We start from the raw sequence: 25,459 nt of genomic DNA on the forward strand, positions 1-25,459 counted from the left end.
AGACAGGAAACTTCTGTCTCCTAATCTCCTAATCTCTTGGAAGCTCAAAAGCTCACTAGCCTGGGTATGTATGTAGGGAAGATGCAGAAAGGAGACACCAAAGGAGAAAAACCTGATTCCTGAAGGTTGTCCTTTGACCTCTGCTTGTGCAGTGTGGAGAGAGTGCATGAGCATACACCACACACACACACACACACACACACACGGTTTACTTTAAGGAACCTGCTTATACCGGTGTGGTTGTGGGGTCTGGCAAGGCTCATACTTGTTTTGTTTTGAGACAGGGTTTCTCTGTGTAGCCTTGGCTGTCCTGGACTCGCTTTGTAGACCAGGCTGGCCTCAAACTCACCCAATCCGCCTGCCTTTGCCTCCCGAGTGCTGGGATTAAAGGAGTGTACTACCATGCCCAGCAAGGCTCATACTTATAAGGCAAAGGAGTTGGTGCTGACATCCAGCACTGGTTCTGCAGGGACGTGGGCTGGAAACTCAGGCAGTGTTTCTGGATTGCTAACTTGAGGCAGAGTTCTTCAGGAAACCCTGAGGGAGTACCACCTGCGCTACGCAAAGACTATTATTTAAACTTCTTTTCTCGTGTGTTCATTTGTGAGGGCTGGGGAATGGGCACATGTCACGACACACTTGAAGTAGTTAGTCCTCAAAGATCAATTCTCTCCTGTCACTGTGTGGGTCCCAGACACCAAACTCAGGTTGTCAGGCTTGGTAGCAAGTGCTTTACCTGCTGGGTCATCTCACCGGCCTCCAAAGTCTACCAATTTAAACATAAGCACCACTATTCTTTCTTCTTAGAAGAAATGGGGTGGGTTTTTTTTTTTTGTTTTTTGTTTTTTGCTTTTTGTTGTTGTTTTGTTTGGTTGGTTGTTTGGTTTGTTTTTTGTTTTTCCAGACAGGGTTTCTCTGTGTGTAGCCCTGGCTGTCCTGGAACTTTCTTTGTAAACCAGGCCTCTGCCTCCCGATGTTGGCATTAAAGACTTGATCCACCACACCCAGCTTTTTTTTTTTTTTTAGGTTTTTCCAGACAGGTTTCTCTGTGTAGCCTTGGCTATCCTGGACTCACACTTTGGAGACCAGTCTGGCCTTGAACTCACAGCGATCCACCTGCTTCTGCCTCCCAAGTGCTGGGATTAAACACCATGCTGGTGTTTTTATTTTTTTATTAAATTTTTTTGTTGCTAGGTGTGGTGGCGCATGTCTTTAATCCCAGCACTCAGGAGGCAGAGGCAGGTGGATCGCTGTGAGTTTGAGGCCAGCCTGGTCTAAAAAGCAAGTCCTGGACAGCCAAGGTAAATAGAGAAACCTTGTCTTGAAAAACCAAAAAAAGAAAAAAAAATTTTGTTGTTGTTGTTGTTTTGGTTTTGGTTGAAACACGGTTTCTCTTTGTAGCCCTGGCTGGTCTGAAACTCACTCTGTAGCCCACCTGGCTTTATATTTTAATTATTATTGTTATGTGTATGAGTGCTTTGCCTGCATGTATGTCTGTGTACCATGTGCCTGCCTAATGCCCACGGGAGCATCCCTGAGACTGTCAGGTCCCTGAGACTGTCAGGTCCCTGAGACTGGAGTTACAGATGGTTATGAGCTGCCATGTGGGTGCTGGGAATTGAACACGGGTCCTCTAGAATTGCGGGCAGTGCTCTTAACCGCTGAGCCAACTTTCCAACCCTCTCATCTTTTTTGTTGTTTTAATTTTTTATTCTGTATCTGTTTTTTATCGGGTTAACTGTTAACACTGTGTGTGCGTGGGGGGTGTGGGGGGGGCACATATTGCCATGACAAAGGTGTGGAATTCGGAGGTCAGTTCTCTCCTGCTTTTATGTGTGTGCTGGAGCTCAAAGTCGGGTCATCACACTGCAAGGCAGGTGCCTTTATTTGATGAGCGGTCGTCTCACCAGCTTGTCTGTTATTTTTGTGTTATAACTAAATTCTTCTGGCAGGCATGCTGTCATATGCTCATAGCAACAAGGACTTGGGAGGCTGAAACAAGAAAGAAAGGGGAGCTATGTCCACAGCCTAACCGTGGATTTTGGGGGGATTATATGTGTGTGGTGCTTAAAGCTGAGCTTTTGTCTTCACACAGTCAAGGCATTATTCTACCCCTGAGCTGTATCCTCAGCCCTGTAAATTGAGCAGCTTGGAGTAAAAGCCCAAAGCGGACCCTTTCATCCCCGTGGGCTTTTCCACGTGAGCCCAATACCACCCACCTGCGGAGCCTCAGCCCTGTTACCCGAGCTGTGATCCCTCACCTGGACATCTTTTGAATGGAGCTCCTGGGCTGGACGGCGGCAGCTTGTTCTCACTGAGTATCACGTGTGTCGACCCAAAAGGAACCGGCCAGTTCAGGTTCACGACGTAACGTGATGTTCCGGGTCTGTTTTGGCTCAGGGCTCGGCAACATTCAGAAAGACGTGCTTGGATTTAGTCGACGGAGCTTACCGAAAGCTTTGGCTGTATTCAAATTACAACAGAAGAAATTCAGATTTCAGCCCAGAGCACCTGGACAGAGAACAGACTGGTGGCGCTCCGGCTACTGTTTCAGGGTTGGTTCAGATGCGGACTTCAAGCATGGGAATGACTCATTCAGATAAAAAACGTAGGTGGGCCGCGGTGTGAACGGGAGGCTCATGCCGGCTGGCCCTTCAGGTCCCCTTCAAACCTTGCAGGAACCTCAGTGCTATTCGGAGTGCACTTCCTGGCAGAATCAATTTTTTTTTTCAATTGAATTCATATTTACTTAAAGCCAACCAGACACGGTGGCCTGCACCTTTAATCCCAGCACTCAGGGAGGCAGAGGCAGGTGGATCTTTGTGAGTTTGAAACCAGCCTGATCTACAAAACCAGTCCAGGGCAGGCTATACCGAGAAAAACAAACGAAATGAAACAAAACAAAACAGAAACATATTTACTTACAGCCTGAGCACATGCCATGCACCAAGTCGCTTTGTTTGGGGGGGGGGAGGGGGGTTTGGTTTGGTTTTTTGAGACAGAGTTTCTCTGCGTAGCCTTGGCTGTCCTAGACTCGCTTTGTAGACCAGGCTGGCCTGGAACTCACAGTGATCCACCTGCCTCTGCTTCCTGAGCGCTGGGATAAAAGCACATGCGCCACCGCACCCAGCTTTCTGATCCTATTTATTCTACCTTGAAAGTGCTGAAAAAACAAATATTTATCACCAACCCGTTTTGGTGGTGGGGTGGTTGGTTGTTGTTGGTTTGGTTTTTTTGTTGTTGGGTTGTTTTTTTCCCCCTTGGTTTTTTCAAGACAGGATTTCTTTTCTAGCCCTGGCTGTCCTGGACTCGATTTGTAGACAAGGCTGCCTTTGAACTCAGAGATCCACCTGCCTCTGCCTCCCCAAGTGCTGGGATTATAGGCGGGCACCACCAGGCCTGACTAGTTGTTTTTTTGTTTTTTTTTTAATGATCGCCCCCCCCCCATCATGTGCATTGGTGTTTTGCCTGCAAGTATGTCTGTGTGAGGATGTTGGGTCCCCTGGAACTCAAGTTACAGACAGTTGTGAGTTGTTATGTGGGTGCTGGGAATTGAATCTGTGTGCTCCAAAAGAGCAATCAGAGCTCTTTTGTTTTTTGGGGTTTTTGTTTGTTTGTTTTTTGAGACAGAGTTTCTCTGTGTAACCTTGGCTGTCCTGGACTCGATTTGTAGACCAGGCTGGCCTTGAACTCACAGTGATCCACCTGCCTCTGCCTTCCAAGTGCTGGGATTAAAGGCGTGCATCACCACCGCCTGGCTAGTTGTTGTTTTTTAAAGACATTTCTTTTCCAGTACTTAAGGGCAGAGGCAGGTAGATCTCTGTGAGTTCCAGGACAGCCTGGCCTACAAGCAAGTCCAGGACAGCCAAGGACTGCCAGAGAAACCCTGTATCAAACCCCCCCCCCCAAAAAAAGGAATGCTGTGGAACACAATTCTCCTAGCTTTTGCCTCATGTGGCCTGGGGCATGCCAAGTTTCCAACCTCTAGGTTTTCATCTGCCTCATCTTCCTCAAAAAGGCAAAACTTCTTCCTTTCTTTCTTTCTTAAATTATGTATACAGTGCTCTGCCTGCATGTACACCTGCAGGCCAAAAGAGGGCATCAGATCACATTATAGATGGTTGTGAGCCACCATGTGGTTGCTGGGAATTGAACTCAGGACTTCTGGCAGAGCAGCAGCCAGGGCTCTTAACCTCTGAGCCATCTCTCCAGTCCTCTAAAACTGCTACTTTCTAAAGCACAAAATCTAGACAGGAAGCCACACTGTATCAAGCCCTGCAGCCTCCTCACCCAGAAAAGACCCAAAGTCCCCAGCTGTGCCTTGAGCTGTCCTGGATCTGGCTCCAGCCCACTTCCCTGTGGTTTTTTATCCCAAGAGCAATTTACCAGCCTACTCCACAGGGCAGCACCCACAGAGGGCTAACCTGTAAGCCTTGACCAGGCTGCCCCCACACCCTCCTAGTCATGAGGTACCAAGGTCCTAAGTTCCCTCTGCCACCAAAGTCTTTAGGGTCCAGTTCAGACACCATCTTCACCAGGAAGGCAGTGCTCTGCCACTGACTCCCTTCTCACTGAGCACACACTCACCCGCCAACACTTGGTCTGGCTTCCGCAAACTCCTTTGCTAAGGATTCTGGGCCTTTCTTCCCTTGCTGGATTTCCTAGGGTAACAGCTCTGGAAATAGCTCAAGGCGGAGTGTCTGGGAGGGTGGAGGGAGATGCCAGGAGACCAGTTGGGTAACTGCAGCCATCCAGACACAAGGAACAAGTCACCACAAGCCAAGGCTTGGCAGCTTCTGGGTTGGGAGGCCATGTGTGACAGTGGACTGTGAGGAGGGTGGGGATAGTGACAGTGAAGGAAGAATGTGGCCTCTTCCTGAGGTGAGAGATACAAAAAAAAAAAAAAAAAAAAAAGCATATCTGGTGCTTCAGTGTGGGGACATCTGCCTATCAGGTCTCCAAGTACACACAGGTCTACAGTCACACAAAAGCAGGGATGGAGAAGAACGTGGTACAGGTGTGTGGAAGCACTGCCTCCCCACTCAACTGTCCCCCCCCCCCAACACTTCAAGTAGTTCCTTACAACCAGCTGGTGGGGTAGGTGGGGCCTGATGGTGTGACCCAACCTGGGAAGGTACTGCCCAAAAGCCAGCCTTGGCTGCCAGGAGCCACAGCTCAGCCTTGGGGTTGCCTACTGGAAGGCAGGGAGCAGGGGTGGAGACCTCCAGTCATCTCTCCAGGACAGGCCACTCCCTGGCAGCCTCAGGGTGGAGAGGGTGGAGCCTCCACTGAGTCATGCAGCTCTCTGCCCGAGCCACAGGCCGTGCCACCCTCCTTGCTCTCTGGCCTCCGTTTATATCCTAGAATGAACACTCCCAGCCCCAGGAAGACGTTCTGAAGCTGAAAGCTAGGGAGCCAAAGTACCCTGTGACTAGCCCAGAGAACAGCGAAATCTAAAATGGAAGCATCTCTACACTGGCAAACTGGGGTTGTGGGTGTTGATCCCTCCGACCCCCCAATTAGATGCTTCTGAGGAACAGGTTAGATATGTAAAAGAATTTTTCCTAGGGCTGGAGAGAGGGCTCAGCAGTTAAGAGTACTAGATGTTCTTCTAAAGGTCCTGAGTTCAATTCCCAGCAACCATGTGGCAGCTCACAACTATCTATACCCTCTAATGCCATCCTCTAGAGCTTTTTGTTTTGTTTTGTTGGTGTTTTTCAAGACAGGGTCTCTCTGTGTAGTCTTGGCTGTCCTAGACTCACTTTGTAGACCAGGCTGGCCTCAAATTCACAGCAATCTGGCTACCTCTGCCTCCCAAGTGCTGGGACTAAATGTTAAAGCATGTATACATAAAATAAATAAATAAACACTTGGGAAGCAGAGGCAGGTGAATCTCTGTGAGTTTGATGCCAGCCTGGTTTACAAAGTGAGTTCCAGGACAGCCAGGGAGGTAAAACCCTGTAGAAAGAAAGAAAGAAAGAAAGAAAGAAAGAAAGAAAGAAAGAAAGAAAGAAAGAAAGAAAGAAAAAGAAAGAAAGAAAGAAAAGCCGAGCAGTGGTGGCACATGCCTTTAATCCCAGCACTGGGGAGGCAGAAGCAGGCAGGTCTCTGTGAGTTCCAGGCCAGCCTGGTTTAAAAAGCAAGTTCAGGACAACCAGGGCTACAAAAGAAACCCTGTGCCAGACATGGTGGCGCACGCCTTTAATCCCAGCACGTGGGAGGCAGAGGCAGATGGATCAATGTGAGTTTGAGGCCAGCCTGGTCTACAAAGCGAGTCCAGGACAGCCAAGATAACACAGAGAAACCCTGTCTCAGGGGAAAAACAAAAAAAACCAAAAACAACCAAAACAAGAGAGAGAGAGGTGTATTTATTTACTTGTGTGTGCCTGTATATTTGTCCATATGTTGGATGTACATGCCTGAGGCCAGAAGAGGACGTCAAGAGTGTGCCTGTATGGCTCTCCATCTCTTCCATTCAGGAAATATCTCTCCCTAAGCCTGGGACTTGCATTTTTTCAGCTAAGTGGGAAGCTAGCAGGCCCCAGCTATCCTCTCTCTCATCTTTGTATCTCTTGCTGCTGGGGTCACAGACATGAGACTTATGTCTTGTTATGTGGAATCTGAGATGCAAACCCTTCCTGCATAGCAAGTGCTCTTAACCACTGAGTCATCTTGCTAGCCCCTCTATTTTGGTTTTTTGAGACACAGTCTCACTCTGTGTACCTCAGACTAGTCCTGAACTGCAGAGTTCCTCCTGCTTCAGCCTCCTGTGCACTAGGGTCACAGCTGTCTGTCGCCGCACCGACTCCAGCTCTTGATTTGCAGTCACTAAGCCCCACTCCAATTTCCTTGCCTATAGCTCTTAGCTGTCAGTTCCCTTACTTGCTTTTACTTCTTTCTTTCTTTCTTTCTTTCTTTCTTTCTTTCTTTCTTTCTTTCTTTTGTTTTTTTGAGACAGGGTTTCTCTGTGTAGCCTTGGCTGTCCTGGACTCACTTTGTAGACCAGGCTGGCCTCGAACTCACAGCAATCCACCTGCCTCTGCCTCCTGAGTGCTGGGATTAAAGGTGTGCGCCACCATGCCCGGCTGTACTTTTTTTTTTTTTTTAAGGCTGGATTAATTAAGAATTAACACTGGCCAGGCGGTGGTGGCGTACACCTTTAATTCTAGCATCTGGGAGGCAGAGACAGGCAGATCTCTGTGAGTTTGAGGCCAGCCTGGTCTATAAAGAGAGTCCAGGACAGCTAGGGCTACACAGAGAAACCCTGTCTCAGAAAACAACAACCACAACAAAAAACAAAGAGCTAACACAGCATGGTTGCATATACCTATAATGCCAGCACTTGGTAGGCTGGGGCAGGAGACTCTGCAGTTCAAAATCACTCTGGCTTACACAGACACGCTACTTCAAAAGAAGTTCATGTGGAGCCGGAGGGATGGCTCAGCAGTTAAGAACACTGGTTGCTCTTCCAGAGGAGCCAGGTTCGATCCCCAGCATCCACAAGGAGGCTCACAACCATTTGTAAGTCTAATTCCAGACTACCAGACGCTCCCTTCTGGCCTCTGTAGGCACCAGACATAAATGTGGCGCACATACACGAGTGCAACTAAACCGCTCGTATACATTAAAATATATTATACATCAATGCTAAGTGCGTTTATTCATTTACCCACTTGGTGTACACTGCTAACTAGTTATGAAATATAAAATTATTTATTGTGCAAGGTTACTGTTGGCTCTATAAACAAGAAGACAGAGCAAGCTTATGAGTGTGCTCAAGGCTGGTCCCCTCATCTCAACCTAGGAGGGGGGCCACTCAGACCCTCCGAAGCCTCTGGGAGGGGAGGACTTGAGGATGTAAGGCCTCCTTCCTGCCGTAGGCACTGAAGGCTCCTGAACACCGACTGTGATGGGGCTGGCAGTGCAGAGAGCGGCATGTGCCCCTTGTCCTCCAAGTCCTGCCTTTAATCCTGCATGAGAGCTTTGTGGACAAGATGACAATGAGCAGGACATTGCTCCGCAGCCCACAGCACAGGGGGTCTCTGATGTCAGCCGGATGGATCGGAGGCATTTCCCACAGACTAAAAGACCTTACGTCGGCAAAGGGGCTGCTCTGGGACTCCTGTTCCCATTTGTCTATTTGGCGCACACCTTTAATTCCAGCACTCGGGAGGCAGAGGCAAGTGGATCTCTGAGTTCGAGGCTAGCCTGGCCTACAGAGTAAGTTCCAGGACAGCCAGGGCTGTTACTCAGAGAAACCCTGTCTCAAAAAACAAAGCAAGCAAAAATAAGCATGCCGTTTCTAGCCGGGCACAGTGGCATGAGCCTGTAATCCCAGCACATGGGAGGCAGAAGCAGGTGGATCTCTGCAAGTTTGAGGCCAGCCTGGTCTACATATCGAGTCCAGGACAGCCAAGGCTACACAGAGAAACCCTGTCTCGGGGGAGTGGGGGTGGGGGTGGGGGTGGGGGATGGGGTGGGGTAGTAGTATAGTTGTATCTGGCGGGGCAACCTCAGTGACATTTTGCTTTCCTGCTTCTATTGGTACTTCATTTTACAGATGATGAGGAAAGCAAGGTTCAGGGGGACCAAGAACAGTATCAAAGGCAATGTGGGGCTGGCCAGAGCTGGGTGCTTGGACAGGGAGTCTCAGCTTCATTGGGCCATTGTAGCTGGACCTCGACCAGTAGAGGGCAGCAGGGCCCAGGAAGAGCGGCCTGTCTTGGTGCCAGGAAGCCAGCCTGTACAGGTGTGAAATGCCCCAGCATTTTGAAGCACAGTATTTCCACTGGTTGTTGCCAGAGGGGTAAGTAAGGCTGACAGCACAACATTTTAATTGAAGAAAACTACCCACCGTCCACAGTAGTTCTGTGAGTTGACTATTCGGCTGGTGTGGAATAAACTTAGACTGAACGCTGCGCTGTCCTAAATCTACAGTACTGCTGCATTTAAATCTATGACAGACAGCCCAGGTTAGCCAGACCAGGCTCATCTTGTCTGTGCATATGAGGGAGGCAGTGACTGAGGGCCACTAGTCTGCCAGCTCCCAACCCATGCCAGCATTAGTTGAGGCATGGTTCTGGGGGAGAAGATTGAAATATTTGTATTGGGCAGGGCATGTGGCTCAGTTGGTAAAATGCTTGTTACTTGCCTACCATGCACTAACGTCCTAGACTCAATTTCCAGCACCATAGAAACCCAACTGAGGTGCTGGAGAAAGTGCCCTGGGCTGCGCCATGAACTTTCTTCTTCCTGTACTCTCACCAGCAGGTACACAGACAGCCTGGTCCTTCATTCCTTTCCTTCCCAAAATAGGGTTTCATGCACTCCAGACTGGCTTTGAATGTAGCCAGAGGATGACTTTGAACTTTATTTATTTATTTATTTGATTTTTTTTTTTTTTTGAGACAGGGTTTCTCTGTGTAGCCTTGGCTGTCCTGGACTCGCTTTAGAGACCATGCTGACCTCAAACTCAGAGCCATCCACCTGCCTCTGCTTCCCAAGTGCTGGAATTAAAGGTGTGCGCTACCATGCACTGCATTGTTGTTTTTTCATTTGTTTATTTTTTTGGTTTTCCGCACAGGAAAAACCTGTGTAGCCTTGGATGTCTTGGATTTGATTTGTAGACCAGGGTGGCCTCCAACTCAAACCCGACCTATGTCTGCCTCCCAAGTGCTGGGATTAAAGGTATGTACACCTGGCCTTGAACCCTGTTTTGGACAGGAATTTTAATACTTAAGCAAGGATCTGGGTTACATCTATGTGCCACCACGCCCTGCTTACAGCTCTGGCTGGGACCCAGAGTTCTATCAACCAATGGACTGATGGGAATGGGTGCTTGTGATAGGTTAAGCGGGAGCACGTAGAAAAAGCGATGAGTTCCAGGTCAGCCTGGAACTGTGCTACAGTGGGATCCCGTCAAAGAGGAGGAGGAGAGAGGACAATAAACAACTTTGTAAATAACATGACACACTTAAAGGTAAGCAAACCACTTGACCTGTGTTAGCACCTTCCTCCCCTGACCCCAAGGGCCTGGTCCAATTTTGCAAATAACTTCAAACAAATCCATTTTTCTTCAGAGCTGTCAAGGTCATCCAAACCAAGTCAGCCAGGTGTGACTGTGTTTGCTTTTAATCATAGTACTCCGGAGGTGCTGTGTTCAAGGTCACCCTGTGCTACATAAAGGCCTTTCTCACTATTGACAAATGGACAGGGGGGGAAAAGCTCCAAATCTGACAAACAAAAGGAACCAAAAACCCATGCAGACAAGTGTGATGTGGTTCCAGAATGGCATGATGGGAAAGAGAATATTACGTTTCAGATGTGGTAGCTTATCCCTATCACTCAGGAGGCTGACAATAGATGCCACGTTCAAAAACACAAATAAGGTGGGGCTGGAGAGATGGCACAGAGGTTAAGGGCACTGGCTGTGCTTCCAGAGGTCCTGAGTTCAATTCCCAGCAACCACAGGGTGGCTCACAACCATCTATAAGGAGATCTAATGCCTTCTGGTGTGTAGGTGTACATGTAGGCAGAACACTGTATACATAATAAATAAATACATCTTTTTAAAAATGCAAATAAGGCCAGTGTTGTGGCACTTGCCTTTAATCCTAGCACTCTAGAGGCAGAGGCAGGTCTCCATCTCTGAGTTTTCACATAGACTGGTATACACAGTGAATTCTAGGCCAGCAAAGACAAGCAAACAAGAAAAATCCACAAGACTGGCAAGATGGTTCCGCTAACGATGCTTGTTGTCAAGCCAAACGATCAAGGACCACATAGTGGAAGGTAAAGACCATTCCCGCGAGTTGTCCTCTGATCTCCATGCTTTCTCCAATTGCCCATACACAATCAACCAATACAAAGATCTTAAAATTATTATTTATTTATTATTATGGTTTTTTTTTTTTTCAAGACAAGGTTTCTCTGTGTAACAGTAACTCAATTTGTAGACCACGCTGGCCTCAAACTTACAGATCTGCCTGCCTCTGCCTTTGAGTGCTGGGATTACAGGCGGACACCACCAGGTGATTATTCTTTTTTTTTTTTTTTGCCCTCAAACATGTTGTGCAATCACTCAACCTCTGAGCCATAATCCTCTTTTTTTTCTTTTTAAGGTTTATTTATTATTATGTATTCAGTGCTCTGCCTGCATGTACACCTACACACCAGAAGAGGGTATCAGATCTCATTATAGATGGCTGTGAGCCACCAAGTGGTTGCTGGGAATTGAACTCAGGACCTTCGGAAGAGCCGACAGTGTGCTCTTAACCCCTGAGCCAGCTCTCCAGGCTGTCATGATCCTCTTGTGAAAGCCCTCTCTTATGGCATCTCAGCCTTAAGGCCCACTCCAGGATAGAAACGTTAACACGGCCTCTTGTGGTTCCGCATGTCTGTAATCCCAGCACTCAGGAGGCAGAGGCAAGCAGATCGCTGTGAGTTTCAGGCCAGCCTGGTCTACAAAGCGAGTCTAGGCCAGTCAAGGCGACACAGAAAAACCCTGTCTTCAAAACAAAAACAAAAAGAGGAAGAGAAACAAACAAAACCCAAATAGAAAACAAATACTAAATGCCTAATGGCTGTTTGGCTGTCCTGCTCAATTCCCCACAGTCAACTCCCACTGTGAGGGAATCCTGAGCAGGTTGCTAACTACTGGGAGCAGGGGTGGGGGAGAATTCCCTGAGAAGTAAACAAACCACAGAGACTTAAATAACCCCCTGAGGGCCTCCTTCTTCTTCCTGGTCCCTTTCTCCTGGCCTTTATCTGGAGGCTGTCTACAAGGTGAACAGCCAGCATTTCAATCAGAGCACTTAATTCCAAAGGGCTCACTTTGGAGCCTGCGGCACTTCCTGTGCGTGGCTGACAGTCTGGATAGAGCCCTGGGTTCTGGGCTGCTGGCACATCGGTTGCTGAGGCCTTCCAAGAGGAGGAGCCCTCTGATCAAGTGGCCCTCTTATCACTTCCTCTCATTATCTGAAAAATTACCACAGGTATTAAAAGCTTGCTAGAAAACATCTGAGGTAAACGAGGAGGTGTGATAGCACACGCCTTTAATCCCAGCACTCGGGAGGCAGAGGCAGGTGGATCACTCATTCCAGGCCAGCCTGGTCTACAAAGCGAGTCCAGGACAGCCAAGGCTACACAGAGAGACCCTGTTTCAAAACAAAACAAAAAAACATGTGAGGTGACTCAGCCAGACAAGCGGACATCCACAGAAAGCCACATAGTGGAGCAAGAGAACCTTAAATTGTTCTTAGATTTCCACACATGCACGATGGTATGACAAACATACACACAGACTCAAGCAGGCATGCACCCACTCACACACACACACTCGATTGGTTTTTGGTTTCTGAGACAGGGTTTCTCTGTGTAGCCCTAGCTGTCTGGATCTCTCTGTGTAGACCAGGCTGGACTGAAACTCAGAGATTCCCCTGCCTTTACCTCCTGAATGTGGGGTTAAAGGCTTGTGCCACCATAGACCAGCAAATATTTTTGAACTAGGAGTTTAGAGACATGGTTAGCAAGGGATACAAATAAAGGAGTTACCAGTCCCAATAAGCCAACCAGGAGACCAAATTTTTTTGGTTTTTGTTTTGAGACAGTTTCTGTGTGTAAACCAGGCTAGCCTCAAACTCACAGAGATCCACCTGCCCCTGTCTTCCAAGATTAAAGGTCTGTAGTACCATGCCCAGCTATATTTGGGGGGAGGGTGTTATTTTTTTGCTTTTAGTTTTTGAGATAGGGTTTCTCTGTGTAATCTTGGGTGTCCTGGAGATAACTGTAGACCAGGCTGGCCTCAAACTCACCAAGACCCACCTGCCTCTGCCACCCAGAGTGCTGGGATTAAAGGCGTGCGTCACCACGCCCAGCTATTTGTTTGTTTTTCAAGACAGGGTTTTTCTGTATAGTTGCTGCTGGCTGTCCTGGAACTCACTCTATTGACCAGGCTGGCCTCTGCTTTCCCTAATGCTGTGATTAAAGGTGTGTACCACATGCCTAGCTATGATGCCCAGCTTTTATTATACAGTGCTGAGGACTGAATCCCAGGCTTCAGACACATAGGATAAGCACTCCAACCTGCCAAGCCGCATCCCCAACCACTGCAATTGCAGTTTTAAATAGCTTTCTAGGGAACACAGGCCTGGGAACTACACTGCCTGGTTCTTCCTTTTGGAAGCCATATGACCGTGGGCCCTTGGTAACCTCTCAGCATTTCCTCTGTCTCTGAAATGTGGAGAACGGCCGCAGCAATGGTGACGGTGGCAGTTGTGGTGAGAACACCAGAGTTGGGACAGGCAGAAAGCCAGGAACCTCTGTGGTTCCACAGTTAGTGCCTTAGTACGATCAACCTGATCATTAGATGGATAGGATCACTTTTTTTTTTTTCCTCCCAAGACAAGGTCTCTCTGTTAGCCTTGGCTGTCCTGGACTCACTTTACAGACCAGGCTGGCCTCGAACTCACAGCATGTGTCACCATGCCCAGCTGGATAGGATCACTTTTGACCTGTTCTTCCTCTCAGTACACCTGCTTGGGGGTCAGTGTCTAGAAAGAAGGGGCTGCTGGGTCCAAAGTCACACAGTATGTACCAGGTAAGGGCAGAAGGAGCTGGCTTCCTAACACCCACATAGGAAGGTGACCGCCAGGATCATCTTAGCTGCATCTCCACGGGAGAGATTGGACACATACAGGAATGACACCTCTAAAATTTTGTTTGTTTTGCTTGCATGTTGGTCTGTCTGCACCATATGTGTGCCTGGTGCCCCTGGAGGCCAGAAAAGGATGTTGGATTCCTTGGGACTGGAGTTACAGACCAGACCGTTGTGAGCTACCATGTGGAAGCTGTCTTGAAAAAACAAACAACAACAAAAGAAGAAGAAGAAGAAGAAGAAGAAGAAGAAGAAGAAGAAGAAGAAGAAGAAGAAGAAGAAAGAAGAAAGAAGAAAGAAAGATGAATGTGGGTGAACCCAGGCTTTATATAAAAGCTGGGCAGTGGTGGTGCACGCCTTTAATCCCAGCACTCCGGAGGCAGAGGCCCGTGAATCTCTGAGTTCCAGAAATAGGGTTTCTCTGTATAGCCTTGGCTGTCCTGAACTCACTTTGTAGACTAGGCTGGCCTCGAACTCACAGCAATCAGCCTGCGTCTGCCTCCTAAGTGCTGGGATTAAAGATATGTGCCACCATGCCTGTCAAGATTTATTTATTTAAGTATACAGTGTTTTGCCTGCATGCCAGAAGAGGGCTCCAGATCTCATTATAGATGGTTGCGAGCCACCATGTGGTTGCTGGGAATTGAACTCAGGACCTTTGGAAGAACAGACAGTGCTCTTATCCTCTGAGCCATCTCTCCAGCCTAAGGCAGAAATTCTTCGTTTGTTTGTTTGGTTGGTTGGTTTAGTTTTTGTTTTTCAAGACAGGGTTTCTCTGTATAGTTCTGGCCGTCCTGGACTCACTTTGTAGTCCAGGCCTGCCTCTGCCTCCCGAGTGCTGGGATTAAAAGAGTGTGCTACCATGCCCAGCTAAGGCAGAAATTCTTATTCAACAATTGATATAAGCTAGGGAATACTGCTTTGAATTCAGCTTTCCTTCCTGTTTGGGGGCTCCTCTAGGCTGTGTCTGGACCTGCCCAAGTTTTCAGGACCCTCTGACAGAAGAGACAGGAAGCTGGATGTGGTGCCGCACGCCTTTAATCCCAGCACTCAGGAAGCAGAGACAGGTGGATTTCTGTTTGAGGCCAACCTAGTCTACAGAGCAAGTCCAGGTGAGTCCAAGACTCCCAGGCTACACAGAGAAACCCTATCTCAAAAAGGAGGAGGAGGAAGAGGAGGAGGAGGAGGAGGAGCGAGTAAGGCAGTTTCTTGTGACCCCTTACACCGAGTTTCAAGCCTCACCATGCTTTTCATTTCACTGGGTTACACAGACTATGAACAGAAAGTGGGAAGTTACCAAGAGTGTTGATGGCATGGCTGTAGAGAAGAGAATCGCCAGGGCTGGAAAGAATGTCTCAGCAGTCAAGAGTGTGTACTGCCCTTGCAGAGATCGGAGTTCCAGTGCCCACGTGATCGCTCACAACTACCTGTGACTGTACTTCCAGGAGACCCGAGGCTTTCTTCTGACCTCAGGCTGCCCACAGACTCTGGCGCGCACACACACTCAGGCATACACAAAGCCTTTTTTTTTTTTTAATTACTAGAACTGCATTCTCAGGCAGGTATGGTGGCCCATGCCTTTAATCCCAGCACTTGCTAGGATGGATCTCTGAGTTCAAGGCCAGCCTCATCTACAGAGCAAGTTCCAGGATGGCCAGGGCTACATAGAGAAACCCTGTCTCAAAAAACAAAAACAAAGAACTGTGTTCTCTCTATATATCAGCCTGTTCATGCCGATTTATAGAGAAGGGGAAGTTGTTTCTCCCCGATCTAGAGCATAGGAAGTCCAAGATCAAGGTGCCAGCACCCGAAGACCTTCTTGCTGTGTCTTTTCAAGGCAGAACAGGGGAAAAGACTAAGTCTACTTCCTTTTTCTGACACTGATCTAGGAATATTCCAGACACAGGTTTTCAAGTATAAACTCCCTGAATCTCCCATGTCCTCATCTTCCAAATGAACTCCCTATGCTTGCCATACCAACCTCCTCCCAAGCTAGAGGACAATTCTGCGGGCCAGAAGAGGGCATCAGATCACATTATAGATGGTTGTGAGCCACCATGTGGTTGCTGGGAATTGAACTCAGGACCTGTGGAAGAACAGACAGTGCTCTTATGCTCTGAGCCATCTCTCCAGGCCCGATTTGTCCATTCTTAGCTGATGCTACTCTTGGATCTTAGGGCCCTACCTCTTTGTATGCTGCAGCGGTATCTCCTGCCCTGTCCCTGGCCTCCTCTCAAACCACACACTTTTCTTCCCTCTGCTCTTCACAGCAAACTCAAAGGGGAGTTCACATTTCCTCCTCTTCCCATTCACTCTACTTGGACTTCCTCTTGCTGCTGCTGCTCCCTCACCTTCCCTTCCTCCCCCTCTTCCTTCTCTCCTTCTTTTGAGACAGGGTCTAAGTAAGTAGCTCTGACTGTGCTGGAATACGGTCTGTAGAACACCAGGATGACCTTGAACTCACAGAGATCTGCCTGGGATTACAGGAGCACACCCCACCCCTCTGCTCTCTACAGCCTGCTCCTCGGGCTTCTTGGGGGAAGTTCACAAGTGATGGCACAATAGTTACACCCAGAATTGATTCTATTTTATTTACCCTGACTCATCTCTTCCTCATACTGCCATCTAGGTACTTTTGTCTCTTCTCTGGTCATTCCTTCTTAGCTGATTCACTGGCTCCTCTTAAGTCGGCCTCCCCCTCCCGCTCCCCACTCAGGGTTTCTCTGTGTAGCCTTGCCTGGCTGTCCTGGACTCACTCTGTAGACCACGCTTTCCTGGAACTCACAGAGGGCCATTTTGTATTCCTCAAGCTGTTACAGGGCACCTACAATGGGCTCTGCAGCCCTGCCTGGAGGAGTCTGGCTGACCTCCTTTATCCATACAGGGCATTTTTCTCCTGTAATTTATCTACTCACGTCTCCAGACTCCTACTCTATCACAGACTACTCTCTTCCCTTGCCAAAAACAAAAACAAAAACAAACAAACAAAAAACAACAACAAAAACCAGCAGGTGTTTCAGTGTCCCTTAGGTTACAGATGTGATCTTGTCTTTTGGGTATAAAGTCACCCAAGTCCCCTCCCTCTTCATATTCTGTACAGGAATGTGTGAACAAATCTTGTTGAATCCCCTTTTTCCTCTCTTCTCTCTTGCAACAAGTAGCGATCTCACCAAGTTGCCTAGGCTGACCCTAACCTCCTGGGCTCAGCGATCACGCCTGGCACTGGTCTATGCCAGGCTCCTATTTCTTCCCTTCTCCTCTTACTCTTCTGTGTGGGGCCACTTTCTTACTTCCCTCTCGGGAAGAACAGAAAACCTTTCTTGCTAGCATTCTGCCTTTGTATCAGAGTTCTGAGACAGCAACCTTGTCATTTCCTTGTATTTAAGAGCATAGGTTGTTCTGCCTTGTGGGTATGCTCTTACGCAGCTTCAAGGTGAAGTGGCCAGGCCACACTACAACACAAAGGAGTATTCACTTTCACCACTGTCGCCGTTTGGGTGTACCAGTGTTTTTTGTTTTGTTTTGTTTTTGGCTTGAGATGTGGTTTCTCCATGTAGCCCTGGCTGTCCTAAACTTGCTTTGTAGACCAGGCTGGCCTTAAACTCACAGAGATCCCCTGCCTCTGCCTCCCAAGTGCGGAGATTAAAGGTGTGTGCCACCACACCTGGCTCCAGTGTTGCTGTTTTTTTTTTTTCCTCTACCCAGAGTCTTCTTTTTTGTCAAGCAGTTTCAACCCCAATTGTCTCTGCCTCAGATAAACTGTCAGTTTCCTTGGAAGATTTATAGACCCAACCACTTGCTGTAGGTTCTCTCGGTTAACTAAGATCAGTTTTATTTCAACTTGTGCAAGTTTGTTTATATATTTAGTGTTTTTCCAGACAGGGTTTCTCTGTGTAGCCTTGGCTGTCCTAAACTTGCTTTGTAGACCAGGCTGGCCTCGAACTCACAGTGATTCACCTGCCTCTGCCTCCTTGCGTGCTGGGATTAAAGGCATGCGCCACCATGCCTGGTTTAAAGCTTGTGCAAGTGCTTCAAGAACCATCTGAATTACCTCACTCAGGATAATCATTTCTAGCTCCACCCATTTGCCTACAAATTTTAAGATTTCCTTGTTTTTAATAGCTGAGTAGTATTCCAATGTGTAAATGTAACACAGTTTCTTTTTTTGTTTGTTTGTTTTTTTTTCAAGACAAGGTTTCTCTGTGTAGTCTTAGCTGTCCTAGACAAGCTATACAAAGAAAAACAAATGAAACAAAACAAAATAGAAACATATTTACTTACTGCCTGAGCACATGCCATGCACCAAGTCCTTTTTTTTTTTGGGTTTTGAGACAGGGTCTCTCTGTGTAGCTTTGGCTGTCCTAGACTCACTTTTTATATCAGGCTGGCCTTGAACTCATAGCGATCCACCTGCCTCTGCCTCCCGAGTGCTGGGATTAAACACATGTGCCACCGCACCAGCCTCAGTTTTTTGTTTTTTGTTTTGGTTTTTGGAGACAGGGTTTCTCTGTGTAGCTTTGACTGTCCTGGACTCACTTTGTAGACCAGGCTGGCCTCAAACTCAGTGATCTGCCTGCCTCTGCCTCCCGAGTGCTGGGATTAAAGGCGTGCGCCGCCATGCCTGGCTTCACTTGTAAGTGAATATTAGTCCAACATAGATGTCTTCTGAGAGACTCCACCCATCAGGGGAACCAGATAGATGCTGAGACTCGGGGCCAGACTCTGGGCAGAGCATGAAAGTGGTATGGAAGAGTGGGGGGATGGAAGGACCCAGAGGGTTGAGGAGCCTCACAAGGAGACCATCAAGGCCAGTGGATCTGGACCCAAGGAGGGTTTGTACAAACTATACCAACCAAGGACAATGCATGCAGTGAACCTAGACCCCCTGTTCAGATCTGCCTGACTCTGCTTCTGCCTCCCAAGTGCTGGGATTAAAGGTGTGTGCCACCACACCCAGCTCGCTGATTCTTCAGGAAAGGCTCTTCTTCCCTGTCCTCTGTAGGATCAGCTCTTGGCTGTCATTGCTGAACTCAGAGCACACCAGGGCCAGAAACTTCTATTGCCTTCCCCATAACCACTAGTTTGTCATTGAACTCAAGTAATCTACGTTATGACACCTCCTCTGACTAGATGCGTTTCCACCATGGCAGCACTGGCCCCTCGCACCACTGCGCTTTCACAGTCTTGCACTGTAGACTGTGTGCCTATCTTGTGAATACCTGAAGTCCATTGTGACACTCAGTACACCTAATGTGAACACATGATTACTGGAACATCTTAACTTTTTTTGTGTGTGACAGGGTTTCTCTCTGTAGCCCTGGCTGTCCTGGACTTGATTTGTAGAACAGACATGCTTTGAACTCACAGATCTATCTGCCCCTGTATCCCCAGTGCTGGGACTAGAGGCGTGAGCCACCACTGTCCCCTCCCTCTCTTTTTGGGAAGCTGATTTCTTTGATCACCTGACTTGCCCCCTTGACCATATATCCCTCATGTCTCAGAGTGCTCATCTTGTAACCCAGTGGCAAGAGCAGGGAGGTGATGTGCAAACAAATAATATAAAGACTTTGAATCCAGCCTGGTCTACAGAGTGAGTTCTAGGATAGCCAAGGATACACAGAGAAATGCTGCCTCAAAAAAATAAAAATAAAAATAAGTAAATAAATAAGCACCACCATGCTCTGCTTAAGACTTGTTTTATTTTTCCCGAGGCCAGCCTGGAACAGAGTAAGTTCCAAGACAGCCAAGGCTACATAGAGAAACCCTGTCTTGAAAAACAAAAACACCAAAACAAACAAAAAGACGTGTTTTTTGTTTTTGTTTTTTTAAGACAGAGTTTCTCTATGTAGCCTTGGCTGTCCTCAAACTCACTCTTGAAAGTGAGTCACTACGCTGGTCTGGAATTTACAGAGATCCCCCTGCCTCTGCCTCCCAAATCCTGGAATTAAAGGTGGTGTCACTGGTGCCATCGCCACTGCCCAGCAAGACTTACTTTTTTGTTTGTTTTTTGAGACAAGAGTTTCTCTGTGTAGCCATGGCTGTCTTGGACTCACTTTGTAGATGAGGCTGGCCTCGAACTCACAGAGTTCCACTTGTCTCTGCCTCTAGAGTGCTGGGATTAAATGAGTGCACCACCAGGCCAACCAAGACTTGCTTTTCAATCTGGAAGCTGATGTAATTAGTCACTGGGAACTGGGCAAGGACTTGAACTGGAAGCCTCATGGTGAGGAAGGCATTCTGCTCATGGGCGCATCCCTGGGATCTGTTAGCAGTGCCAGGCAGAGCCGATATTTACTCCTGCATGATGAACTGGTAAAGCAGCAGAGGAGGAGGAGGTGAGCGGGGAGGGATCTGAATACCTCCCTGCAGGGCACGGTGGATCTGACACTGTGGGAGAGGCACTTGTGTTCTAGACCAAAGGGTTGATCTACTACCATTCCTCAAGGGAGGCTGCCCGATAGCTACTCCTGCAGATGGAGGAGAAGTGTCAGCAACCAAAAGCACTACTCCTTGCAAATCAAGAAGCAGGCTTGAGAAAATACTTTATTTTTAGTTTTTTTCGAGACAGGGTTTCCGCTATGTAGCCTTGGCTGTCCTGGACTCCCTTTGTAGACCAGGCTGGCCTCAAACTCACAGCAATCCGCCTGCCTCTGCCTCCTAAGTGCTGAGATTAAAGGCGTGCGCCTTAAAGGAGTGCGCCACTACGCCCAGCCTTCTAATTCAGTCTTTCTTTCCCGTTCTCTAGAAGGACTGCATGACAATATTGTGTTTAAGGTGAAATTTTCTTGTTACAGTTCCTGTAATTATAAGTGATTTGCTGCAGCTTGGGTTTCATGTTCTGATTTGATTTTCTTTTTAGACCTGCTTCTGATGTCTTCTGGGTGAGTTGCGTCTCATTAGATTTCCATTTCTGTCCTAGCACTTGGGAGGCAGAGGCAGGCGGATCCTTGTGAGTTTGAGGCCAGCCTGGTCTACAAAGTGAGTCCAGGACAGCCAAGGCTGCACAGAGAAACCCTGTCTCCAAAAACCAACCAACCAAAAACAAAACAAAAAAAGCAAAAAGATTTGCTAAGAAGATAGGGCTGGGAGTGTATCACAAGGAACCTAGCATGTAGGTCCGGGGTATATCACAGTTGCCCAGCACTTAGGAATCCTGGGGTTGGATCCCTAGCACTGCTTCCTGGCTCCAAAAAAGGAAAAGAATAGAAAAGCAGCAGCAATCCTTTTAAATATGTTGTCTCTCGGATTCCAAGGTACAGTCAAGTCTTTGTCTATTGGCTCCACAATGACACTTAAAGGAAGCAGGCAACCATTAGTATCTGATTAACTCAAGAGAAATGAGCCTAAGACAGGAGATTAAAAACACAAAACCTGTAGGTATTCCTCCAAAAGCCACTGAAGCTGAGAAGAGTTGGCCTGTGCAAAGACCTGACCTGCTAGAAGGGTCTGGATACAGATAAGAAAGTAGCCTTTAGGGGATATGGCTGAAACAGACCATGCCCGGCCTTTCTTTCTTTCTTTCTTTCTTTCTTTCTTTCTTTCTTTCTTTCTTTCTTTCTTTCTTTCTCCAAGACAGGGTTTCTCTTGTAGTCCTGGCTGTCGTGGTCTTGCTTTGTAGACCCGGCTGGCCTTGAAATCACAGAGATCTGCCTGCCTCTGCCTCCCAAGTTACTGAGCTTAGAGGCATGTGCCATCATCATACATGGCTTGAAACAGTAATTTCTCAGCTCTGGTCTGTGGCAGGGCAGCAGTTCTTTAAGAAGTGGTGAGTTAGCCGGGTGGTGGTGGCACACGCCTTTAATCCCAGAACTTGGGAGACAGAGGCAGGTGGATCGCTGTGAGTTCCAGGCCAGCCTGGTCTACAAAGCGAGTCCAGGACAGCCAAGGCTACACAGAGAAACCCTGTTTTGAAAAAACAAAACAAAACAAAAAAACAAGAAATGGTGAGTTAAGGGTAGCCTAGCTCCAAAGCAATGCTAAGACTGTAGGAATAACAGGTAAATCTCAGGTGCTGTCCCAACAGCCAAAGTCATCCCACCATTAAAGATAGCCTACCTAGTCTGCAGCAAAGGCCAAATGCCAGGTGATGGTAGCAGAGAGACACTGGGGCATGGAATGGTTCATGATCTCAAGGAAACGGCCCACAACATTCCATGTAATTTATGAGTATCATGTGTGTCTTTATGGTTATCAATGCTATGATGAGACACCATGGCAACTCTTAGAAAAGAAAGCTTTTAGTTGTTTACAGTTTCAGAAAGTTAGTCCATTATCATCTTGGGGGCGAGCAATGCCATGGCTCCAGCACGGCATTGTGCTGGAGAAGTAGCTGAGAGCCACATCCTGATCAACAGGCAGATGGACTCTGTGATTAGTGCAGACTTCTGAACCTCAAAGCCTCCTGCTAACGACACACCTCCTCCAATAAGGCCACGCCTCCTAATCCTTCTCAACTGGGAACTCAGCATGCAAATGTATGAGCCTGTCGGGGCCAATCTTATTCAAACCACCACAATTTGTCACCCATCTTCAGTGATAAAATAATTTTTGTTTTTAGTTTATCCAGACAGGATTTCTCTGTGTAGCCTTAGGTGTCCTGGACTCCCTTTGTAGACCAGGCTGGCTTGAACTCACAGGGATCCACCTGCCTCTGCCTCCCAAGTGCTGAGATCGCAGGCATGTGCCACAATGTCAGGCATTTAAAAAAAAAATAATTTATGTGTGTATTTGTGTTTTTACCTGAATGTATGTCTATATAGAGGTGTCAGATCTTGGAGTTACACACAGTTGTGAGCCACCATGAGTGCTGGGAATTGAACCCAGGTCCTCTGGGAAAGCAGTCAGTGCTCTTAACCACTGAGCCATCATTTCTCCAACGGGACATTTTTGGCTTTCTTCTCCCAGGCCATTTAGATTCTTTTTTTTTTTTTTTTTTTTTTTTTTTTTTTTTTTTGGTGTGTGTGGGGGTTCAGCTTTGTAGACCAGGCTGGCCTCTAACTCACAGCAATCCACCTGCCTCTGGCTCCAAAGTGCTGAGATTAAAGGTGTGTGGCACCAAACCCAGCTGCCATTTAGGTTCTTTTTCCAGATGCAAAAAGAAAATTACCCATCATCCCTTTAGGTCATGATCATCCAACATGCAGATTTTTCCCCCTAGTGTTAACAGTAATACTGATTTTGGACGCCTTTGAATGATACTCTTATGGTTCAGGTCACCTCCACAAAGAGCTTGTCTTATGGAACAATATAGAGGAGATGTTCTCTAGGTAACAAATCTAAAGAATAGTTAAGCGCACTAGATTGCAAAAGAGAGAGAGTGGCTCACAGGCCTGTCAGATGATGGGCCAAAAAAAAAGTGAGAAAGAACATGGACACAGGAGGCAGGGATGGTACAGAACGATGGAGAGAAGGATGGCAGCGGGGAGGAAACATGGGGACCAGAGGTACCAGGGCTGCAGAGGGAAGACACCAGCTGCAAGTCAGTCACAACCTGAGCTCTAGAAAGGCTGTGCATCATGTTACCCTCTTCAATGTGCTTAAATACCAAGCTGGGTTTCTTCTTTCTTTCTCTTTTTCTTCTTCTTCTCCTCCTCCTCCTCTCTGTGTAGCCTTGGCTGTCCTGGACTCACTTTGTAGACCAGGCTGGCCTCGAACTCACAGTGATCCGCCTGCCTCTGCCTCCCAAGTGATTTTCTATTTGTCTTGTTTTGAGGTGGGATCTCATGTAACCTAGGCTGGTCTTGAGCTCTATATATAGGCAATACAACCCTGAACTTGTTTTGTTTTGTTTTTGTTGTTGTCGTTTTGGTTTTTGGAGACAGGGTTTCTCTGTGTAGCCTTGGCTGTCCTAGACTCCCTTTGTAGACCAGGCTGGCCTCAAACTCAGTGATCCGCCTGCCTCTGCCTCCCAAGTGCTGGGATTAAAGGCGTGCGCCACCACGCCTGGCAACCCTGAACTTCTGTTCCTCTTGCTTCTATCTTCTTGGTGTTGGGATTATAGGTGTACAGCACCATGCCCTGTTCTATGAAGTGCTGGTATGGAATCTTGACCTTTGTGCTCATTAGGCAAACACACTGCCAACAGCTTCCAGTCTATTCTTTTTTTATTTCTTTCTTTCTTTCAGTTTTCTTTTCTTTTTTTTTTTTTTTTTTGGTTTTCCGAGACAGGGTCTCTCTGTGTTAGCCTTGGCTGTCCTGGACTCACTTTGTAGACCAGGCTGGCCTCGAACTCACAGCGATCCGCCCGCCTCTGCCTCCCAAGTGCTGGGATTAAAGGCATGCGCCACCACGCCCGGCCCCTCAGTTCTTTCAAGACCGGGTTTCTCTGTGTAGCCTTGGCTGTCCTGGACTCACTTTGTAGACTAGGCTGGCCTTGAACTCACAGAGATCTGCCTGCCTCTGCCTCCCGAGTGCTGGGATTAAAGACATATGCCACCACTGCCTGGCTCCAGTCTATTCTTAAATTTGGATGTCAGAAATGTACGGCCTAGTATCTGGATAAGTGGGTGGAAGTGTTTGCTGTCCAGCCGGACATCTTGAGTTCCATACTTGGGACCTACAGAACTGAGTCTTGTTTAAGCTATTCTTTAAGGGACATACATGCACAAACACACTTGTACACACTCCCATAACATAGAAGACCTATTCGCCCACTGTAGTGGATGTAAACATGTTTTTGTTTTGATCCCAAGTGTGGGATGTGAAAGAGATTTGGGCAAGGGTGTGAGGTGTTTTTCCCCTGAAAACAGACTTGAGAGAGAACAGGTGATGTTTGTCCGCTAGAAGAGGAACTGCCTCTTGCGGGGGCTTGGTCTTTGCCAACGATAAACATCCTAGTATGGACTCTGAGAGGAGATAGGAGGCCAAAACAAGAGGCTTTTTGGTCTTGGCTGTTTATCACTTCAAGAAGCTCCTAGAGAGAACTGCTCCAGTGAATGCTTCAAGGCTCTGGGTTCCGGCTGCTGCTCCCGGTTCCAGCAGCTGCAACTGCAGTTTTGCTGAATCGCTGGTTTGCTGTTTAACTGGTCTATATGAATCCTGTCGACTATACCAGTGGAATCGCTCCCAGGAACTGAGTCTAAAAAGGTCTACTTTGCCTGTTCCTATTAACCTCTTTTCTCTCCTATCTAGGGTAGGTCAGTTGGAAGGAAGGTATAAGCGTTAAAGAACCCCAAATAAAGCCGGGCGGTGGAGGCGCACGCCTTTAATCCCAGCACTTGGGAGGCAAAGGCAGGTGGTTCGCTGTAAGTTCGAGGCCAGCCTGGTCTACAAAGCGAGTCCAGGACAGTCAAGGCTACACAGAGAAACCCTGTCTCAAAAAACAAAAACAAAAACAAAAACAAAACCCACTCCAGAAACAAAACAAAAACAAAAAAAGAACCCCAAATAAAGTAGGTTGGAAGAAGTTCACAGCTGGGTGGTGGTGCATGCCTTTAATCCAGCACTCAAGAGGTCTAAGTTGTTAGATCTCTAGGAGTTTCAGGCCAGCCTGGTCTACATAAGTGTGTTCTAAAACAGGCAATGCTGCAGAGTGAGACCCTGTCTCAAAAAAAAAAAAAACCAAAAGAAAGCAAGATAGGAAGTGTATGCCTGTGGCCACCAAGAAGGCTCAGCAGGTAAAGGTGATTGGTGTCAAGCCTGACACCCTGAGTTCCATCTGTGGCACCCACATGGCGGGGAAGAGGAGACTCCTCATCCATAGGTTGTCCTCTGACCTGGGCATACACAAACAAATAAAATCTAATTAAAAAGAAAAAAGCACATGCGTGTTATCCTAGTTGCTCAGGAAGCTTTGGCAGCACAGTG

At 47.6% G+C, this 25,459-nt stretch overlaps 1 long non-coding RNA gene across 1 annotated transcript; it reads right to left on the reverse strand.

The window, feature by feature from the left end:
• Positions 1 to 2,091: 2,091 nt before the first annotated feature.
• Positions 2,092 to 5,297, reverse strand: LOC311579711. Its single transcript, XR_014773232.1, has 3 exons — positions 4,588 to 5,297; positions 3,950 to 4,081; positions 2,092 to 2,463 (listed from the first exon to the last, which is right to left on the reverse strand). It is a non-coding gene; the product is annotated as an uncharacterized lncRNA (long non-coding RNA).
• Between the last annotated feature and the right edge of the window lie 20,162 nt (positions 5,298 to 25,459).

The sequence above is a fragment of the Acomys minous genome (assembly GCF_964271855.1).
Source record: "Acomys minous genome assembly, chromosome: 2".
NCBI classification, from domain to species: Eukaryota; Metazoa; Chordata; class Mammalia; order Rodentia; family Muridae; genus Acomys; species Acomys minous.